At 35.7% G+C, this 22,684-nt stretch overlaps 1 protein-coding gene across 3 annotated transcripts in view; it reads left to right on the top strand.

Annotated features, from left to right (window-relative positions):
• LOC130915067 (myocyte-specific enhancer factor 2D homolog) overlaps positions 1–22,684 on the top strand; it is a 222,180-nt gene that overhangs the window by 63,112 nt on the left and 136,384 nt on the right. For all 3 annotated transcript variants that reach the window (XM_057834767.1, XM_057834769.1, XM_057834766.1), the window contains exon 3: positions 10,760–10,845. The gene's annotated coding sequence lies outside the window, so the exon portion shown is untranslated. The remainder of the gene's footprint in view (positions 1–10,759; positions 10,846–22,684) is intronic.

Raw genomic sequence — 22,684 nt, 5'->3', positions numbered from 1 at the left:
CGCAGCTCCATCGCTGCTGTCCTTCGTGCCTCTCGCTCTTTGCTGACGTATTTGCTCCATGAATTCAAATTTGGGTGACTTTACAGTTCAGACTTCAGCCACATTCTGGAAAAATGTGGCCAGATCGGATTTTAACCACATACAAAAGTGACCTTAATCGGATTTGAAATGGTGAACTTAAATGCGACTTGTCCCGTTCAGACCGTCAAGTTAATGCCTCACTCAAGTCGGAAAAACACGAAAAATCAGATTTGTGCATTAAAACCTGGGGTAGTTAGTGAAATGCATGTGACAATGTTGTGGCATTAGTAGTGCAAACTTGAGTTGAGTATGGTGACAGCTCTTGGAAGAAAGTCTGTTTTGGTTAGTATCAATCTGTCACACCTGAAAAATCCTTTGCCCAACATAGAGCTCGAACCCACGACCCTGCTATTAAGTCCCATGCTCTACCGACTGACATTACTTGAAATTACGATAGCTATGATATATTATGAAAAACGACCCACCCCCCATAAAAATCAGTACAAAATATAAAGTGCCCATAGCAAAACATTTGTGTGTAATACTTTATTAAAAATGTATTTATTGTATTTATTTTTAAAAATGTATTTTTTCCCCCAGTTTTTAAAATGTTTAAGTGACGTAAAAAAAATATATATATCTTTAAAAGAAAACGGAAATTGCCTAGGCACAGGCTACCTTTTTAAAAAAAAATTTTTTTAATTTATTCAGATTTTTAAGCATTTATTTTAAATTATATATTCATTTTTTCCCAAATGATTTATAATAGTTTTCTTTGTTGCCAATGGCAAAATAGACGTGTATCATTATTATTATTATTACTATTATTTTTAGAATTTAGTCTTAAATTAGTATCTGAATATATTGATTTTTTTTTTTTAACATATATTCAGATATTATATTATTATTTTATATCGTGTGTTTATATTAGGGCTGTCAAACGAGTAAAATTTTTAATCGAGTTAATTACAGCTTAAAAATTAATTAATCGTAATTAATCGCAATTAGTCGCAATTCAAACCATCTCTAAAATATGCCATATTTTTCTGTAAATTATTGTTGGAATGGAAAAATAAGACACACGACGGATATATACATACAACATACTGTACATAAGTACTGTATTTGTTTATTGTAACAATAAATCCACAAATGGCATTAACATTCTTTCTGTTAAAGTGATCCAATGATAGAAAGACTTCTTAAACGATAAATGTTATAGTTACAAGTTATAGTAATTTTATATTAAAACCCCTCTTCATGTTTTCGTTTTAATAAAATTTGTAAAATTTTCAATCAAAAGTAGAGTTAATATAATAAGAGGAATAAAAATAAATAATAAAAATAGAGTGAAAAGTTTTACGTGTATTTTGCATAGCTATTTTGATATGGAATGCCATTTCATTTTTCATTGTTGTTTAACTGTGTGTCAGAATAGGGCCTCATTACTATAGACTGAAGTGCTTTTCTTTTTGTGAACATTATTTTTTGGGGGAGAGATAGGAATATTATTTTTGTTGTGCTTTCACTAAACGATACTTACAGTGGGGAGAACAAGTATTTGATACACTGCCACTTGCAGTGTATCAAATACTTGTTCTCCCCACTGTATGTTTGTTGTGAAGGAGTTGCCAATAAACGGCGCGGTCCAAAGAATGCCTGTGTCCACTCGCCTCTACTGCATAACATATATTTGTACATATCTTACCCAAAATACAACAAGAGACACATAATTGCCACTAAAAGAAAGAAAACTTACCGTAATATGTGTGGAGTACAAATAGCAATTTGCATTGCATTGTGAATATAGCATAAACGTCTCACAACTACTAATTCTCCCACGTTTAAAAGAAATAACATGAGTATGGAACGGCGCTGCCCCCAAGCGGCCGGTGGCATTCTCTTCACTCTTAATGTCCATAAACGGCCTCATATGATGTAATCTGTTTGAGGCAATATGCGAGATGGTCATTCACCCAAGCGCCAGCATGAGGGCGGCAAAACTCCATAACAACAAGTGAGCGTTTCAGTGTACTGTCATTTAAATCTGTCTGAGCGGGGCATCTGCGTTAATTGCGTCAAATATTTTAAAGCAGGGGCGGACTGGTAATCTGTGGGTTCTGGAGGATCACAGAACGGCCGGTGCCGTGGACGGCCGGCGGCCGCCATTCATTATACATCACTGTTTTTATCCCCTCTATCCTCTGATTATCTACAGTTCACATCCAATCCGACAGGTGGCAGCAATGCGCCTGGCTGTTGACTGCCAATCTGATAGACTAGGAACGAAGAAAGCACAGAGTAGCCTTCATTGGTTCCTTCCTTGTTGAAGCAAAATAGCGACGAGCGTTAATGCACAATATGGATGGTGGTGGCAAAAAACAGAAAAGAGCAGGATGGCGCGGAGAAGGTTAGGGAGAAAAAAATTAACCTGGAGAGTGAAGCATTAAAATGTCATAAGTCGACAAATATTTTCGCAAGCAGCAGTCTGGCTGCAACGGCCACGTCGGATAACAACAGCCCAGCTCCCGGAAATGGTGAGAGGGAGCGGCAGCCGCTCTGACGTGCAGCCGGTGCAGGGAGAGAGAAAAGAAGAGGGAAGTAAGCTGGAGGAAGTTCCCCAGACAAGCGCAGGGCAAGTAAATTGGGATGAAGAGGGTTACTTGCTCGGTATACTGGCAATTGTTATCCACCAGGTAGCTACATTTTAAATGAAATAAATGGCAATTAAAGGGTTAGTGCCAGCTAATCGATGTACCCGTTTGCAATCGTGTCAAGTTACAGTATGCTCGTCCTACTATCCCACTCTTAAGAAAAAATATTTTAGCCGTAAAACAATGTATGCACACGCAGCATAGCAATATTAATTCAGAAGAAATATAACAAAATATTAATAAAATGAATAGTTTTACTTTAAAGTTTAGGTAGTTAAACTGATATGATATACAATATATTTTTAATCATTTATATATCGTTTTGTTGTCTGGTTAATACTTTCCAATGAAGGTTATGTATACAGGATTTGTCTTGAAATGTTTATTGTATTTTCATTGAAATTGATTATTTGTATGGCAGGGGTCTCCAAACCGGTCCTCAATGGCCGCTGTGGGGCCTGGGTTTTGTTTCAACCGATCGAGTACAGACAGTTTAACCAATGACGTTTCTGCTAAAACAAGCAGCACCTGACTGCAATCAACTGATTCCACTTGTAAGACACCAGATCGGTGCAGAAGTGTTGTCTTGTTTTGTTAGAATGAAATAGAATGAAATCCTGTGCCCGCCGCAGCCCTATGTGGAATAGTTTGGAGACCACTGAATTATGGCATAAACAATGAAGTCATTTTATAGACAGAGATATATAGAGATATATTATAATCAATTGGATACCTAAAACTTGCTTTGAAAAATAAATTCTTTAATTTGTTTATTCAGGTTGATCATAGAGCTAGTACAGAAAATGAATCCAACTCCAGTTCAGACTTGCAGTACTTTGAGCGCCCCAAGTCAGACAGTCACAGTCTAGACACATTTTCTTAATTTTTCTCTGTAAGTGCACGAAATTGATGCATTTTACAATAAAATGTAAAAAAAAAAAAAAAAAAATTCTCCCCGGGGGGACATGCTCCCGGACCCCCCTAGGGGTTCTGTGTTTCCTTTCGTAAAGCGATTCTTGTGGGCTGGGCTGAGTCAAAGTCCAGGGCTGCTTTTTAGTCCCAGTCCGCCCCTGTTTTAAAGTGATTAATTTAAAAAATTAGTTAACGCGATAATTTTGACAGCCCTAGTTTATATATATTTTTAATTGTCCATGGCAAAATACAGGCGGGCCACACTGATGCTCCACTAGCCACAAAATATTGGTCCATGTACCACAATTAGCCCCCGTGCTGCAAGTTTGAGACCCCTGCCATAGGCCAAGTATGTTAGAATCATTCTTTGAATTTCCCTTATTGTAGTTAGAACCAGAACCATCTTTTTATTAAAACAAGCCATTACAACAAAAATCTAAGTACATAAATAGAGCGAGTCATCTCGCTATGTGCCAATTTTGTTCAAATACACTCATGGGATGTTGTAAGTGGCTAGTTTGACAAGAAAAACATAAAACAGATATCTCCTGTGACTTAACAACACTTTAGAGTAATTGACTTGACTCATGAGATTTGATGTAGAAAGCGTACCAAAAAACAAAATGTTTTGTGCCTGAAAAACATTAAAAAGTCATTGAGTCGAGATCTGAACAGTTCGTTTTTATTATATGTGTTTTTTTAGGAATGCTGCAAAGTAATAGAACACTCATTAAATTGATTAGGACATGAAAAGAAGACTGACTTCAATCATTACAAATCGATTTTGACCGGGAGGAGTGAACGAACAGGAAAAATACATTTCTTATTTTTCTCTTCTTCTGCTTCATCTTCAGCGATGTAATCATCTTTAGAAGGGCAACAGACGTTGTTTTTACCCGATTGCTACTGCGCATCAGCGAACCAATGGCACTTTCTTATGAACGTTGACGGCAGATATAGATATACACGAAGAGATTAAACGATAAAAATTCGTGCTGCAACGATTAATCGATTAACTCGAGTAATTCGGTTAGAAAAAAACTTTGAATCAAATTTTGCTGCTTATAGGAGTCGTTTAACCCTTTAACACCGAACGTGTCGGCAGCGACGCGTTTACGCATATCGTCTTTGAAGCTTCGTCACGCAGTAATTACATCACCCACGTGCTGCTGGTTGGTCTCGTTTGAAAGTGCGGAAGTTGATGTCCGCACCAGTTTTTATTTGAAGTCAATCGGCTAAGAAAAACGGGAGATAATGTCATTTGAATTTTATAGTTTTATTGCACTCATAAATATACATTAAAACGCTGCATGGACCATGTATCCATCTCCATATTGTCATCATTTCTTGTCCTTTTTCAAAAGCGACAGCTGCACAAAATACTACTTATCCCAAGAGTCGTTGTGATGTCAGGAAAGACTAACCGAATGTGATCATTTTTAATAAATTTCCGAGCGAGGAGCCAACTATTGAAAGGGAGGCATGCGAAGCAAGCAGCGGCCGGTGTCGTGCCGAAAAATGCACAACACCGGTTGGTTTGAGCGAGCGACTTTGAAACGTGCAGAATGAATCTAAAACTACATTTAGCACAAGCTAATGCATTATTTCATTAACTCAAGGAAGAAGATGAGTCGTATTTGTCGTTGTTTTCCTCTGATGAATCGGCGTCTCGGCGAGTAGAAGTGACAGCAGCGCGCTAAAGAGTAGGCTGTGTGACGTTGTGTGTGACGCACTGACGCAGCTCCGTGACCTGTTCACGAAGAAGCTTTATTGAGTGCGCCAAAAAACAAACCAAACAAACTTTATTGGGTCGCATGCCTGAAAAATCCAAGAAATTAAACTACTTGTCAATATTTTTTGAAATACTTTTTTTCAATGTTATATATATTTTTTCTTCACTATAATCTTTTCAATTTTTATATAGATGTGTGTGTGAGAAGCTTGATTGCACGTATATACTTTTGATAAGTGCACGTATATACTTTTGATAAGGTGATGGGTACAACACCTAACTTCACAAAGAGATATCTTCCAAACCCTTTTTGTGTTAGATGATATATGCACATTTTTTTCTCACTATTTTGCACACTATATAGCCTGTTTTGACCATAGTATGTGTAAAGGCCAAAAACGCCTATGACCATACCTGCTGTTTGTGTTGAATTGTCAAACATAAAACTATTCAATCTTATTTTTTTCTATTGAATGTTTATCCTAACAAGTTGAATAAATATTATCAAGCTTCAAAACGGTTGGTCGAGCATGTTTGGTTGTCAATGGGACGTCAACTTTACAAATTTTGAAAAAAGATTTTGGGATTTTTTTGTCTTTTTGGGTCAAAAATGTGGATTATAATTGGTCAGTGAAGAAAACAACAGTTTAGACATGAAGTTCAAGGTGTCCTGAAAAAAGGGACCCAATTTGGCCATTGTAAACAATTTTTTCTTTGAAATATAAAGGCAACATCAAATGCATGCAAATTCGGCCAAAATAGGCTTAGGTGTTAAAGGGTTAATTTGAGTGGCGTCATAATGGTTTGTTTTGAAAGTGTTTGCATTTAGTTTTCTTGATTTGGGTGGATACACTGCCCTCTAATTGCAACAGTGAATATGCCATAACTTGTCTAACATGGCTAAATCCAGCGGCTCCCTGTTAAGACCAACATAATATAAGTTTTTGTTTGAGCTAATATGTTTGTTTAGAAGTATATTTAGCAGTGTTTTGTGGGATTATGTGAAGAGCAAAAAATAAAGCAAAAATAACGCGGTATCACAGTATTGCAATCTTAGCTCTAAAATGTGTTGTTTGAAAATGTTTTTTAAAAAAGTACTTTTTCCCATTTAACAGGATTTTTTTTTCACAGCATATTTGCAAATTTGAACATCAAGATGAATATCATGTTCAAGTAAATAATAAAATGGCAAAAAATAAAGAACTAAAATATTTTAAATAAAATTGAAATAAATAGAATTTATAGACTCAACCCACAGCCACAGCTCAAGTTGTTCAAAATGAGAGATATAACCCTTAGTAATATAGAGTAATATATGATTAAATTGATTTAATGTAAAACACATAACACTATTACTATTGATATTAATTCGTTGAGTTTTAATGGCAAGCGAGAGCAAGAGACAGTGCATGTGAGTATGAATCGTATCATTATTTACACATTATACACAACCACCCTCTCTCAACACAGAAAGTCGCCAGAGAGAAAAAACAACACAGGCTGTATTATAGAGAAGGGCGGTAAACCGAAAATTTACCCTTACCGAAATTCTTCACGATGACAGACGTAATTTTGACCATGTCGGTAAATTTGGTAATTTAATAAAACAAGAAAATATAATCTTTTCATCCCGCTTTGACTCTGTGTTGTTCGGCTATGTTCATTCCCCTTTAAGAAAGCAGACAGTGTGCATACGTATGGGGTCACGTGGTTTTCAGGAAGCCAAACAAACAGAAGCCCTGTAGGCTAACGCTAGAGGCTAACGCTACAAGTAAACGAGATGGACTCAGGCTTAAGTTAGCTTCGCCAAACTTTCACCCGACATTAAGTAAACTCTTGGCAGGTTCCAGACGGGCTTTCACCCGCTGTCCTCCCTGGTTCTCGCAATTTCAGGAGAGGATTTTTTCAGTGCTTTCTTCTGGTAGCCAAGCCACAGGCTAATGCTAGCGGCTAACAGCGGTTACAATTGAACGTGATGGAGTCGGATAGCGGCTCTAACCTTGTCGAAACGGCTGAAATTAATGAGTAGACTGGGCACGGACTTCATGTAGCAATCATTATGTCGCGTTATTTGGTATCTCTGTGTGATTTCTGGTAAAGCACTCAGCATAAAGTATAATCCAACAGTGAAGCCTATATATAATATGACAGTTTAATGGCCACAGCTATTTTTCTGTATGTGTTTGCTTTATTCTGCCATCATAAAATCTTAATTGTTTCATTGGCATCAGAGCAATACAGCTTTAATCTGGTTGTGTCTGTGTGAGGGGTGCATGTATTAAAAAATGTTCTGGAAAAAAAAAAAATGAAACCTTGACGTAAACATTTGTGTTGAATAATTATGTCACAGCAGCCATTACCAATAAGTTGTCTGAAGTGTACTGTTAAAGCTGCAAGTCATTTGTTTTAGAATGACATGTTTGCACAGTCGTCATATTGATTTTTATAATGTTGTACATTTTTCAAGTCATACAAGCTGTTATAAATGTTCACACTAGAATTCTTATTGTTTACAAGATTTTTTGTAATATTTAATGTTTAGACTGCATGTGCAATTGTTAAATTGAAAGCTGGTAAATAAATTTAACGAGAAACGGTTAATTTGTATTCCATGCATTGATTCAAATTTTCAAATTATATAACAGTCCGGTTGGGCGAATTTATCGTCATTTATCGTTATCGAGGTAAATCTGCTCAATTTATCGTGATACGTACTTAAGGCCAGATTGCCCAGCCCTACTGTATTATGAAAATGCTATTTTGAACAGATGTTTACAATAGCGGAAAACTTTACAAAAGTCGGCCAATGGTAGAGAGGTAACTAGTTAGCCATCTTGGCAAAGCTAACTAGCCACGTTGTCTTCCTCGTTCATAAACTTATGTCATAGTATTCGTTTTTTTATCGCTAGACGCACTAAACGCGCTGGAGTGAACTCTCTGAGCAGGTGGGAAACATTCATGACAGTGTTTACTTACCATAAATTTTGTGTAAAGTGATGGATGATGGTTGTGTAACTGAGAAATCATGTTGGAGGTGTTGACTCAGTCATAGAAGCCAAGGCGACAGTCCAGCCACACCCAACACTGCCTCCAGAGGGCAGTGTATCCTCCATCATTAAACAAAGTAATGTACATTTGGACTTTTTGGGCAGTTATTTTTTAAGGGTTAATTCCAACTTACGCGGAAATTCGGGTACGTCGTCAGCAGTGTCGTTAATAACGGCGTTACAATATAACGGCGTTACTAACGGTGTTATTTTTTTCAGTAGTGGGTAATCTAATTACTTACTTTTCTCATCTTGGCAACGCCGTTACCGTTACTGAGGACGGAAAGGCATGCGTTACTATGCGTTACTATATTGGTCGAAAAGTCTGAGGGAGACGGACTCACAGAGACGACAGAGCAGGAGTAGGGAGGAGGCAAGAAAGTTGTGACGCTGAGCAAACGCGATGCTAGGTAGCTCCAATCATACATGTTGTAGCCGATAGCCTACAAACTACGCCCGCATGTTATGGTAGATATGGTAGACATGGTAGATATCCCATGTACTGTACATAGATATAACTAGATGCAAAATGACAGACATGGCACTAAATGAGTTAGTCGACAGGCGCCATCTTAAAGCAGTAGACTTTTTAGGACGGCTCTATTGTAGAGAACCTTCCTAGCGAACCTAAGTAACTTTTTATCTAAAATACTTCTAAATCGGCAAAATCTTGACTTGAATCTATCTTTAAATCTTTAAAACTTTCATATGTCGAAAGTAGAGAGAAGGGAACTAATGCAATAATGGGAGCAATTTTAACAACTTTTAACAGTTGATTCAGGGTAAAGGTTTTTTTTTTTTTTTTTTGAGGAAAAAAAGAAAAAAGTAATTATCACCAATTACTTTGCCAAGTAACTAATTACTCTTACATTCAGGTAATTGAGTTACTAACGCAATTACTTTTTGGGAGAAATAATTTGTAACAATAATTACTTTTTTTCAGTAAGATTAACAACACTGGTCGTCAGCATAGGAACGGAACTCGTTTGGAACCTGGGGACTACCTGTAATATGTATATAATGCAGGTAGTCCCCGGGTTACAACGTACCCGACTTGCGTGATTTTTTTTCTCGACTTAGCGACGCCAGAGTCTCGTCCGCCAGAAGTACTTTTTTTTTTAATTGGGTAATACCTTATTTTACCTCACAGTATCTTAGTTTTTCTTTTTTTTTTTTACTTTATTTTATTTATTAATATGACGGACGATACATGTTTTTGGATAGTTATTTTGAGATTTAGGGGGTAGTTAGGGGTACTTAAAGGGTTGATTCTGATTTACGCTGAAATTCAGGTTATGTCTCCGGCGTAGGAACGGATCTTTTGAATACTAAATTACTGGATGATCGAATATAAAGTGTTGAGACAATACATAACTCTTGGCCTGACACTGAACAAACATTCATACGCTGGCACCCTCCCACTTCAAAATAGATTGGATGAAGGGTTGCAGCTATCGAATATTTTAGTTGTCGATTAATCGATAGACTACTTAGTTCGAACAATCGAGTAATCGGATAAGGAACATGAAAAATAAAGTACCTGAGCTGAGCCTCAAACGGTATAATTTTTTAAAAATGAAGATCTATGTACAACAAAAGAACAATTGGCTAACTTACATACAAAAAGTCCGCTAGCTCAAATGCTATAAAATGCTAGTTCTTTTTTGCAATGCTCTTAAAAAATGGTTCAGACACATATTCCGTCAAAAAACTGCTAAATATGCCTATAAACTAAATTATGAATGTATTAAAAAACATTAGCTCAAACAAAAACTTAGCTTATGTTGGTCTTAACAGGGAGCAGTTGGTTCAGCCACGTGAAAAGAGGCAGACCAGAGAGCAGTGTATCCCCCCCAATCAATAAAACTAAATGCAAACACTTTCAAAATAAACCATTACAACACCACTTTAATTCAACAAATACTCGAAGCAACAAAATTCAATTATTTTCTAATCGAATGCTCGAGTTAATCGATTAACCGTTGCAGCTCTAATTGGATGTCTACTTGTGATAAACTTATTTCAATTCAAGAACAAATTTCATTTTTTAACCCAATTATTTAAAAAAAGATAGACTAGATAGACTAAAAACAACAAAAGGTGATGTTTGGTTGCTTGACAAAAAACTGTCAACGTTCAACATGGACGCTGATGAATCGGTAGCAGTTGCTGAAGGCACGCAGGGTGACGTGGGAGGAGGTGGGGAAGGGTCGTGCATGTGCTTGGAAGAGGTGTTAGGTTATGGAGGCCAAAGGGGGGGGGGGGGGCGTCAGAGGGGGTCCGGAGCTCGCTAGCTGGCTGGATGACGGGAGGCGTTCCAGCAGCAGTTGTCACTCGGACTCTCCACCAAGTGTTTCGTCCACCAACGGCGACCTTTCTTTCTTTCGCGACAGGGACGCTAGCTGCCATCTTGCACCTGAATTTGGACTACCTTCTGGTTCGTCAACTGGCCTCCAGTCCTTGTCGGGTTCTTCCCACGGTAAGAGCCACTTACACTAATTTGAACTAATAGGGTTGTGGTGAATGGTTATATTAGCGGTTATTCTAGTGAAGGTTCGACTAATCGGTTCATGTGTTATGTCACTTGTTATTTTACTCTGGGATTGAGGTTTTTGCTGGAAATGTGCTGTGGCGGTAAAAGTTGAGACAAGTTTGATTACGAATAATATGTAACTATGGAATGCCATTTTTTTTTTCATGAGTGAAAAGCAAATATCTCATTTTGAATTATCTGCTTTCATCAAGGACTACAGAAATGAAAGAGCATTAAATAGTTTTTTTCTGAAGTAAAAAATAAGATAATAATGAATATTAAGTCTTTATATAACAGTAAAATAAAAATAAGAATTATTTAATGATACTTTTTTTCTTTCCTTCGAAATAAATATATGAATACTACACAGATATATTTAATAATTATATAAAAATTAAAATGTATTTGATGATAAAAAAAAAAAAATTCACTGTTTTTCCCCATTTTATATTGAAATATGTTTTGTCAAAAAAATAAAATTAAAAATATAAATATAAAAAAAATCTCTAAAATAAAGATTTTTACTCTTTTTAAAATTGAAATATATTAAAAATAGAATATTTACAATTTCTCCCACCTCATTTTTTTAATGTAAAAAAATACATTTACTATTAAAGTAACGCCGGGTAACTTTTCAACCTTTATAAAATATTTTCATCACATTTGTGATGATATATTGACTGTCAACTAGTTACATCACAGCTCTTTTAAATCTAATATATGCATATATATATATATATATATATATATATATATATATATATATATATATAAATTTGTAACATTAGTATTTTACTAGGGCTGTCAAACGATTAAAATTTTTAATCGAGTTAATTACAGCTTAAAAATTAATTAATCGTAATTCAAACCATCTATAAAATATGCCATATTTTTCTGTAAATTATTGTTGGAATGAAAAGATAAGACACAAGACGGATATATACATTCAACATACGGTACATAAGTACTGTATTTGTTTTATTATGACAATAAATCAACAAGATGCCATTAACATTATTAACATTCTGTTACAGCGATCCATGGATAGAAAAACTTGTAGTTCTTAAAAGATAAATGTTAGTACAAGTTATAGAAATTTTGTATTAAAACCCCTCTTAATGTTTTCGTATTATTAAAATTTGTAAAATTTTCAATCAAAAAATAAACAAGTAGCTCGCCATTGTTGATGTCATTACACCATGCTCACTCCCCAAACCCATAAAATCATTTGGACCCAAGCGCCAGCAGAAGGCGCCAAACAACAAAAAACAGGTAACAAGTAATAAGCAGACATTACACTGCTGTCATTTTAATCTGAGCGGGGCACGTGTGTTAATCGCGTCAAATATTTTAACGTGATTAATTTGAAAAATTAATTACCGCCCGTTAACGCGATAATTTTGACAGCCCTAATTTTACACAATACATTATTTTATTACTATTCATCCTTCACACAGCTGCAGGAAACAGAAATGTCGTTCAATCCATCTGCAGGCGACCAGGAGATCAGGATTTTACGACAAAGGCAAAACACTACCGCTTTTGTCCATGTGTGTCACTAAAATCGACCAAAACTGAAAAGTTACCTAGTGTTACTTTTAGCCTTGATAATTGCACCGGACCTATTAACCAGTCATAAAACCTCAGTAAAAAAAAAAGTTGGGAGAAAATTTGATTTTTTTTTTTTTTTTTAGAGCTTTAAAAAAATATATATATATTAAAAAAAAAAAAAAAAAAAAAACAGAATTAGTGACCCAAGTTTTGTGGACTCATTTAAAGCAACACTAGGTAACTTTTCAACCTTTTATAAAATAATTTCATAACATTTCTGATGATATGTTGACTGACAACAGCCGTTTTAAACGGAAATGTTGCTTTACCCATCTGCAGGGAACGTTATGATTTTATGACACGATGCAGGTGTGCGCTGGTCCTTATGGGAAACGTAGCGCTGTTTCCTGCAAAACACTACCACTTTTGTACACCGGCGTCGCTAAAATCGAACAAAACTGAAAAGTTAACAAGTGTTGCTTTAAATGCAAATCCCAGAAGTTCACATTCTGAATGTTTACACCGAACTTGAGGGGCATTGAAACAGAATTCCAATCCACTTTGGTTCCAGATACGAATGAATGAGAATGCACTTTTTGGATTGTTTGAGTTTTATTTCCTTGAACGGCTTAGGTACGTGACTTAAGCTTTTGACTCATCATCGACTTGAACTACTTGACTTGACAAGTCTTTCCTGTTTACATTTGAAATATTCACTTGCTTCACTGGCTTGTTTTTTTTTTTTTTTAAATCGTGTAAACAAACCTGAAAAACCACGAGGTGTTGATTGATTAATTTAAAGAGGATTTATTTTCACTAAATGTTGACAGGAAGGAGAAAATGGCCAGACCGAAAAAGACTGCTGATATACATGAAGTTTCACAGTTTTGGTCATAGAAGATAATCTAGTGGCCAGGGTCACATCTGGCCCGCCATAATATTGTTGTGGTCCGCGAAAGTAAATCATGTTTCTTGCAAAATTTCTTTTTAGTTTAAAATAAACATTTTTTTAAAAATGAAAAACTAAAAAGACAATATTTACATTTTTACTCTTTATTGTTTGAGTTAGAAAGCAAAAATAAATACAAAAATTAAGAGAATATTTGCTATTTTTTTCTTTTTAGTTAAAAAAGTAAAAATAGATATTAAAAAAAGACCAAAAAAAGAATGGTAAATCCCTGATTTTCTCCCTCAGTTTTTAAAATAACATTTCTAATGACCAAAAACAATAAATAAGACAAGAAAAGGAAAAAACTATTTCCCCCACCCCATTTTTTAATTTAAGAAATTTAACAAACAAAGAAAATATCAAACAAAAAAAAAGGGGGGATGAATAAAACAAAAAGGGAAAAAGATTTTCCTGTTTTTAATAGAAAAAAAATTATAAACAAAAAATTAACAAGACAGAAAAATAGAAAAATCCTGTTTTTTCGACCCATTTTTTATTTTGAAAAATTAATAAATTAAAAATATGAGACAAAAAATGGAAATATAAATCATGGTTTTCCTCATTTATTTTTATAATCAAAATTATTTACAAAAATAAATCAACAGGACAGAAAAATTTTTTTTTTTAAATCCTTTTTTTTTTTTATCTAAAAAAATGTAATAGCAAAAAGTATAAAAGAAAAAACGTTTTGCTTCTTATAATTTTTTAATTGTTACAATTGTTGAGAATATTTACTGTTTTTTAATTTAAAAAGTAAAAATATAGAATAAAAAAAAAAGATAAATTCCTAATTTCCTCCCCCCTTCTTAAAAACATTTCAAATTAACAAAAAAATGAAAAAATATCAATTTTAAATATCAAAATTTTTCAAAATTATTTTTAATAAACAAAAAAATGAATAAAACAAAAACGGGTGGAAAAAAATCCAGATTTTACTGTTTTTAAGAGAAATTATCAACAAATAAAATGTAGTAAGACAGAAAAAAAGAACAAAATCCTATTTTTTCCACCCGTTTTTATTTAAAAAAAAAAAAATAATAATAATAATAATAATAACAATGAACAGAAAATTTGAGACAAAATAGGAAAAATAAACCCTGATTTTTCTGTGTAATTTTTATAGAAAATAAAAATTATACACAAAAAAAAATTAATAGAACAGAAAAAAAGAAGGGAAAAAAAATCCAGATTTCCCCCCTTGTTTTTTTTTTTTTTTAATTAAAAAAAATAAATAAATAATAATAAACAAAAAAAGTTAGGCCAAAAAAGATTCAAAGTTTTCCTTTTAAATGTTACAATTGTTTTATTTGTTTTAACTTTATGAACTCAAGAGTATCATTTATTTGAAATATCACTTGAAACAATCACTTTTATTTAATTACTTAATTACAGGAGTTCTAATGGTTACATTTTTCAAAATAAAACCATAAAAAAAATAAATTAAAAAAATCCTGCTAATTTTTGTAAAGAAAATGAACCGAGCACTTTAAAAAAACAAAAAACCAGTTTAGTGTACTGTTACAACTAGTGGTGGGAACCTCTGGTTAGCTCACGATACGATACGATTTGCGTTAAAAGGCTCACTATAAACGATTATTTCACAATATGGCAATTATCGATACATTGTTTAGGATATTCCACAAAAAGACCCTGGGTACAACCCTGATGTCTACTGTCCCTGAAAATGGTTTAGCCTGACTTGACTTAACTTGAGTTAAATTCGTGAAAATGCGACTTGCCTTTTCCAATTTAACTTTTCGACTTGGAGTCGCTCCGATAGTGTGGCAAGGCCGTCGTCAGCTGCCGAGCCGACTCCAAATCTGCGACATGGGGTGACTGCTGGGGGATGTCATTGAGGCGGGGCGGAGGGTCTCGGGATAGATTTACGGCCCGCTCTGTAGCGCGCCTCGTAACGCCGCACCTGTTGGTTTCCCCTCTCCGCTCGCGAGGCTATTAATGTGTCAAGCATCGTGATTGGTGGGCCCTCAGCCACCTGTCATGACTCTGTTGTTTACCTTCAAAAGTCAGCGACAATATACCAAGTCGTCTTCTCGGGGCGGTTTCGATGACGCTCAGCCATGTTGATTCATTCCCGTTGCATTAGTTATGCTCCGTTTATGAGCTGTAAAATCGGAGCCGCCGCATCCACTGTATTATCTGTAGCGTCGTTGGAAAAACTCAATTCATTCCGTGGCAATGAATTCAATGCATATCACTCAAAGCAAAGGGTTTAGAAGTAGAGTTGCGCCGATACCATTTTTTTGGCTCCTGATATCTCTACCTGGCTACCGATAGTGTTTTTCATGTACTAAATGTAAACTGATATTCTATCTTGGCTTTGTCAGACGCTGCTGTAGTTTTTTGGTTGCCCTTTTAATTTTCGTCTTAATCTGTGTCTTTTGGACAAAAGTACTTACAGACAAATTTTATCTAGTTTTAGCCGACAATTCTCAAAATGTTTTTGTCGAGAAACTTCAAAAGTTTTAGTCCATGAATAAATTAATAAATAAATAAATGGTTTCCAACCATTTCGAATGAACAGTCTACAAGGACATCACCATCTTTGTGATGATAATACACACTCAGCAGGAAAACATCACATTAGTTTCAATTATTTCAACTCACCTGGATGATACTATGTAAATACTATCATACTACAGAATTCAGATTCTACACTAAGAATAGCTTTGAAATGTTTTTTTGCTCCCGATCCGATCCCGATCGTTTTAGTTTGAGTATCTGCCGATCCCGATATTTCCCGATCCGATTGCTTTTTTTTTTTTTGCTCCTGATTCAATTCCAATCATTCCCGATAATTTTCCCCGATCATATACTTTTTGGCAATGCATTAAGAAAAAAATGAATAAAACTCGGACGAATATATACAGTGCCTTGCAAAAGTATTCGGGCCCCCTTGAATCTTGCAACCTTTCGCCACATTTCAGGCTTCAAACATAAAGATATGAAATTTAATTTTTTTGTCAAGAATCAACAACAAGTGGGACACGATCGTGAAGTGGAACAACATTTATTGGATAATTTCAACTTTTTTAACAAATAAAAAACTGAAAAGTGGGGCGTGCAATATTATTTGGCCCCTTTACCTTCAGTGCAGCAAACTCACTCCAGAAGTTCAGTGAGGATCTCTGAATGATCCAATGTTGTCCTAAATGACCGATGATGATAAATAGAATCCACCTGTGTGTAATCAAGTCTCCGTGTAAATACACCTGCTCTGTGATAGTCTCAGGGTTCTGTTTAAAGTGCAGAGAGCATTATGAAAACCAAGGAACACCCCAGGCAGGTCCGAGATACTGTTGTGGAGAAGTTTAAAGCCGGATTTGGATACAAAAAGATTTCCCAAGCTTTAAACATCTCAAGGAGCACTGTGCAAGCCATCATATTGAAATTGGAAGGAGCATCAGACCACTGCAAATTTACCAAGACCCGGCCGTCCTTCCAAACTTTCTTCTCAAACAAGGAGAAAACTGATCAGAGATGCAGCCAAGAGGCCCATGATCACTCTGGATGAACTGCAGAGATCTACAGCTGAGGTGGGAGAGTCTGTCCATAGGACAACAATCAGTCGTACACTGCACAAATCTGGCCTTTATGGAAGAGTGGCAAGAAGAAAGCCATTTCTCAAAGATATCCATAAAAAGTCTCGTTTAAAGTTTGCCACAAGCCACCTGGGAGACACACCAAACATGTGGAAGAAGGTGCTCTGGTCAGATGAAACCAAAATTGAACTTTTTGGCCACAATGCAAAACGATATGTTTGGCGTAAAAGCAACACAGCTCATCACCCTGAACACACCATCCCCACTGTCAAACATGGTGGTGGCAGCATCATGGTTTGGGCCTGCTTTTCTTCAGCAGGGACAGGGAAGATGGTTAAAATTGACGGGAAGATGGATGCAGCCAAATACAGGAACATTCTGGAAGAAAACCTGTTGGTATCTGCACAAGACCTGAGACTGGGACGGAGATTTATCTTCCAACAGGACAATGATCCAAAACATAAAGCCAAATCTACAATGGAATGGTTCAAAAATAAACGTATCCAGGTGTTAGAATGGCCAAGTCAAAGTCCAGACCTGAATCCAATGGAGAATCTGTGGAAAGAGCTGAAGACTGCTGTTCACAAACACTCTCCATCCAACCTCACTGAGCTCGAGCTGTTTTGCAAGGAAGAATGAGCAAGAATGTCAGTCTCTCGATGTGCAAAACTGATAGAAACGTACCCCAAGCAACTTGTAGCTGTAATTGGAGCAAAAGGTGGCGCTACAAAGTATTAACGCAAGGGGGCCGAATAATATTGCACGCCCCACTTTTCAGTTTTTTATTTGTTAAAAAAGTTTAAATTATCCAATACATTTTGTTCCACTTCACGATTGTGTCCCACTTGTTGTTGATTCTTGACAAAAAATTAAAATTTTATATCTTTATGTTTGAAGCCTGAAATGTGGCGAAAGGTTGCAAGGTTCAAGGGGGCCGAATACTTTTGCAAGGCACTGTACATTCAACATATAGTACATAAGTACTGTATTTGTTTATTATGACAATAAATCCTCAAGATGGCATTTACATTATTAACATTCTTTCTGTGAGAGGGATCCACGGATAGAAAGACTTGTAATTCTTAAAGGATAAATGTGACTTTGTATATTGTGACTAAATATTGCCATCTAGTGTATTTGTTGAGCTTTCAGTAAATGATACTGTAGCCATTTAACTGTTCTGCCCAAATACATGATGGGAAGTGCAACCATGACTGTGCGTAGTGGCACCAATTGATATATCTTCTCTGCGTTGGGAAGTAACATAGGGTGTTAAGGAAAAGATCAACCTCTACCGTTCTTCCCCACATGGCTTCCCACGATATTTCTAATTGTTGAGAGAGGGGTTTTAAGGCTTTAGCCAATTAAAAAGAGGCTCCAAAGACTGTCAAAATTCTCTCTACTCATTTTATGTTGCCTGTTAGCTCTATTTATAGATAAAACGGCGCCATCATAGATTGAACGCGACAATGCGTGAGTGGGTCGTGCAGCACATGCGTTAATTGCATCATATATTTTAACGTGATTGATTTTTTAAAAATTAATTACCGCCATTTACGCGATAAATTTGATAGCCCTACTTTAAGCCAAAACTAAAGACTGGATGAATGTAAGACATTTTGTCTGTAACGTTAAATACAATTATAAAACGATTTAATTAAAATATATATATATATATTAAAAAAAGGCATGTCCGATATTTTTTTGCCGATTCCAATACTTTGAAATTGACGTGATCGGACCCGATCGATCGGGACATCTTTAATTATAATACTATTATATATAGTAGTATAGCTACTATAATAATAATGCTAGATATTTTTTTAAGAATTGTTTTGAATAATGTTGGAAAGGCGAAGTCAGTTCTGAATCTGTTTACTTTCCATTCTTTTGCACAAGTAAATGCTATCGGCATTTGACCTCATTGTTTATGTGTGATTAATTATTGTTACATTTTTATTTTTACTTCAAAAAAATATTTAAGTGTTCCGAAATGTTTTTGTGAATTAGCATGCTAAACTATTAAAAATATATATATATTAGATTAGTTGACTAATCGTACAAATAGTCGGCTGACTAATCGGGAAAAAATTAGTCGTTCAGGACAACCCTAGTTGTACAGTGTACTGGAACATATTTCCTCCACACCCTTCTCACTTTTTTAACCCTGACCCATTTTCATGCCTGTTTAAAGGCTAAAGCAACATGGTATACATTGGGGCAAATAAGTATTTAGTCAACCACCAATTGTGCAAGTTCTCCTACTTGAAAAGATTAGAGAGCCCTGTAATTGTCAACATGGGTAAACCTCAACCACGAGAGACAGAATGTGGAAAAAAAAAAACTGAAAATCACATTGTTTGATTTTTAAAGAATTTATTTCCAAATTAGAGTGGAAAATAATTATTTGGTCACCTAAGATTTCTGGCTGTCAAAGAGGTCTAACTTCTTCTAACGAGGTCTAACGAGGCTCCACTTGTTAATGGCACCTGTTTTAACTCATTATCGGTATAAAAGACACCTGTCCACAACTTCAGTCAGTCACACTCCAAACCCCACAATGGCCAAGACCAAAGAGCTGTCGAAGGACACCAGAGACAAAATTGTTGACCTGCACCAAGCTGGGGAGACTGAATCTGCAATAGGTAAAACGCTTGGTGGAAAGAAATCAACTGTGGGAGCAATTATTAGAAAATTGAAGACATACAAGACCACTTATAATCTCCCTCGATCTGGGGCTCCATGCAAGATCTCACCCCGAGGCATCAAAATGATAACAAGAACGGCGAGCAAAAATCCCAGAACCACACGGGGGGACCTAGTGAATAACCTACAGAGAGCTGGGACCACAGTAACAAAGGTTACTATCAGTAACACAATGCGCCGCCAGGGACTCAAATCCTGCACTGCCAGACGTGTCCCCCTGCTGAAGAAAGTACGCATCCAGGCCCGTCTGCGGTTCGCTAGAGAGCATTTGGATGATCCAGAAGAGGACTGGGAGAATATGTTATGGTCAGATGAAACCAAAATAGAACTTTTTGGTAGAAACACAGGTTCTCGTGTTTAGAGGAGAAAGAATACTGAATTGCATCCGAAGAACACCATACCCACTGTGAAGCATGGGGTGGAAACATCATGCTTTGGGGCTGTTTTTCTGCAAAGGGATCAGGACGACTGATCTTTGTAAAAGAAAAAAATGAATGTGACATGTCAAAAGTAGACAGAAGGGAAATTATGGAATAACGGGAGCAATTTTACCAACTGTAATGGTTGATTCACAACAATAAATTATTTGAATGTAGTTTAAAGCTGCTGATACAGAATGGGGACTGGAGTATTTATTTGTTATTTTTGTATATTTGTTTACTGTTATATGTTAACTTGATACTAAAATAGTAGTTTGGTTTAGCCTGAGAGGATTTTTGAACAATTTTGGAACTATAGTACAAAAAAAAAAAAAAGCAGGGGGATGCATGAATAATTGTTTTATAATTGAATCGGAGCTTCTGAATCGTAATCGAATCGTTAGGTGCCCAAAGATTCCCAGCTCTAGTGGGTAGTGTATGCACCCAAATTGATAAAACTAAATGCAAACACTTTCAAAACAAACCATGACAACACCACTCGAATTAAATGAATACTACGAATACGAAGCAGTAAAATTTGATTCGAAGCTTTTTTTCTAATCGAATTAATCGATTTAATCGATTAATCGTTGCAGCACTAATTGTGCCGCATTAAAAAAATCGAAGTCTATCACTAGGAATTATTTTGTAACAAGATTGTGACAGGTTTGAAGTCTGTTTCCTGTCTCAATAAAAGTTAAAACTCCAGACTACGCTTCTTTGTTGAAGATATTCAGCCCTTTTAATGTCCGTTTTTCAACTGCCATCTCGCCCTATCTCGGTCTCACTTGTCCAGTTGGCGTTGCGTTGTGTTGACAAGATACCGGGAAAGCTCTCAGCGCCCCCGTTTCCAAGCAGCTGGCGGACGCTTGTTTGTAAGTTCATCTCGACAACAAACGCATCACGAGCGCGTGCGATCGACGGCGTTTGCGGAATCGTCTGTCAGATTGTTTTGTTTTGACTCGAATACCTTCTGCGCGCTTGCGGTTCTCATGATTGATAGAGAATGACAGATGATATGTGGCCCTCAATTTTGAGCTGAAGGCTATAAATCTACAGGTGCGATCAAGGATATATCGGTGTCGGTCAGTTGGCTCATTTTTTATTTTTTCCTGTGATGTGTTTCACGTCAGCAGAAAGGAGAACAAATGAATGGGACGAATTGGAGTCGAGTCTCTTTCAAATGTGGATAGAAAAAGCTGGGAGATTCAATCATGTTTTGACAAAAAATGAACTATACTTTTAAAAAGAAGTCGTTTTAACCATAAAAACGGTAAAAACATCTAAAATAATTTTAAAAGACATTAAATATTTATTTATACGTATATATTACCAGTTTTAAATTTAAAATACTATTACAATATAAAAATATATACTACATGATAAAGAGATCAGCAACTCTGCCTCATATACACTGATTAATTTTGTGATGATTCGACCAATTTGCACAAATATGAAAAAAAATGCGTCCAGTACAGTGCTTCTCAATTATTTTGCCTTACACCCCCCAGACGTAAACATTTCGCGCCCCCCCAACTCTCTGCCGCCACTGTAAATAGTATCATTTTTTCTATAAAATTAGTATAAGTACACTTCTACATAACATCCTAAAATAACATGCTTCCTTTTTAATATTAAAGAAAAAAAGTAATATAGATCAACTTACAAAAAAGTATAACTTTGTTAAATTGTTTTGTTTGTAACACAAAAGACTTAAAACAACGCTCAATAAATTTTCAACCTTTATAAAATATTTTCATAACAGTTGTGATAATACAGTGGTGTGATAAAGTATCTGAACCATTTGGAATTTCCCAGATTTGTGCATAAAATCACCATCAAATGTGATCTGATCTTTGTCAAAATCACACAGATGAAAAAACAGCATCTGCTTTAACTAAAATCACCCAAACATTTATAGGTTTTCTTATTTTAATGAGGCTAGTATGTAAACAATGAAAAAGGGGTAAAAATACAGAACTGAACCATCACATTGAATAACTTGTAACCCCCCCCCCCCCATGGCAGCAATAACTTCAATCACTTTTTTCATATTTTAATGAGGATAGCATGCAAACAATGACAGAATGGGGAAAAAATAAGTAAATGAACCCTCTTCCTAAGGAGACTTAAAGAGCAATTGAAAGCATTTTTTACCAAACAATTTAAGTCAGGTGTGTGCCCAATCACTGATGAGTGGTTTAAAGCTGCCCTGCCCACTATAAAACACACACCTGGTAAGAAATGTCTTCTTCAGAAGCATAGCTCGGTCAAAAGAGCTGTCTGAATACCTGCAATCAAGGATTGTTGCTTTGTATAAGGCTGGGAAATGATACGAAACCATCTCTAAAAGTCTGCATGTTCATCAATCGACAGTCAGAGAAGTTGTCTACAAATGGAGAGAGTTTGGCACTGTTGCTTCTCTCCCAAGGAGTGGCCGTCCACCAAAGATAGGTGCTACAACACGCTCAACTTTTGTTTAGAATTACAATGGTATGAAATAGTATCTGAACTTTTTGGAATTTCTCACATTTCTGCATAAAATCACCATCAAATATGATCTGATCTTTGTCAAAATCACACAGATGAAAAAAGTTTCT

The sequence above is a fragment of the Corythoichthys intestinalis genome, chromosome 4 (genome assembly GCF_030265065.1).
Source record: "Corythoichthys intestinalis isolate RoL2023-P3 chromosome 4, ASM3026506v1, whole genome shotgun sequence".
NCBI classification, from domain to species: Eukaryota; Metazoa; Chordata; class Actinopteri; order Syngnathiformes; family Syngnathidae; genus Corythoichthys; species Corythoichthys intestinalis.
Note: the sequence above shows the minus strand (reverse complement) of the source record. Positions and strands in the feature narration are given on the sequence as shown.